This window comes from Galeopterus variegatus, unplaced genomic scaffold (genome assembly GCF_000696425.1).
Source record: "Galeopterus variegatus unplaced genomic scaffold, G_variegatus-3.0.2 Scaffold17597, whole genome shotgun sequence".
Taxonomy (NCBI): domain Eukaryota; kingdom Metazoa; phylum Chordata; class Mammalia; order Dermoptera; family Cynocephalidae; genus Galeopterus; species Galeopterus variegatus.
Genome location: NW_007743708.1, coordinates 1 through 1,157, shown reverse-complemented (window position 1 = coordinate 1,157; position 1,157 = coordinate 1).

Genomic DNA, 1,157 nt, shown 5'->3' with positions numbered 1-1,157 from the left:
GGCCTGGAATCCATGAGAGGTGGGAGGACAGGCAGCCCCTAAACACAGCCCTGTCCCCTGTATCACCATTCTTAGTGCCTGCAGGGCACTGGTGAAGGGACCATCTCAGAACAGCTCCAAGGACAGCCTGTCTCCTTTTCAAAAGCTCCCTCACAAGACAAGATTAAGAAATGGCAATGGTACAAGGTGTTCCAAAGTTCACCATCCTGCCTCCGTCTCTTCAGTCAGGCCAGAAATCTCCTTAATTTCAGGGAGGAAATGAAGGCCTTCAGTACATCCTTATTTCTCTCCAGATGAACGTTTCTGAACTTTCAGTCCCTGACAAGTTTTCTCTGAGTCATGGGACTTTCACAGCACACCTCGATACGTGGCACACCCTTTTTTATGGCAAGTTGTGCATAACATGACCTTACACTGGTCTCAAGATTTCTGTAAGTTTCCCTATATCCAGTTCTTTCAGAAGAGGATGCGCCTCAATGTTACTTTAAGAGAGCACGTTAAGACTATTTGCACAAGTAAGTCTCAACTGGGGGCCGTTTTGTCTCCCAGGGGACATTTGGTAATGGTTGGAGACATTTTTGGTTGTCACAACGGGAGAAGGGAGTGCTGCTGGCATCTACTGTAGAGGCCAGAGACGATGCTGAATATCCTACACATCACAGGACAGCACCGCAACAAAGAATTATCCAGCCCCAAATGTCACTAGGGCTGAAGGTGAGACACCCTGGCTTCCAAGGACGTGGGGCAGGAGAACAAGATAGTTTGCCCTAAAGTGCACTGATCCACAATTCTTGCCCCTCTCAGCGTAGGCCCAGGTTCTGCAGTTATGATACAGGCAAAAACGGTTCTAGCACTTGGTTTTATGGCCATGGGCAAGCTAGTAAATTCTTTTCGAACCTTAATAAAATGGAAGAAGTTCCAGCAGCCCACAATAAGTGACAAAGATTCTCTGCTTGACTAAACTTTAATTAGGCTCCTAGAGCCATCTGTGTACTTCTCTGTAAAAATCTAGTTTTATCAAGAACCCCCCATTCCCATATCCCATCATCCTTGTTATCTAATTGGGTTCCTCATCCTCTCTCAGCCCTGTCTAGTATCTGATCAGACAGGATTGGGAGAAGTGATGTCTGATCACCCTGGCCTGTCTTCAGCAAGAA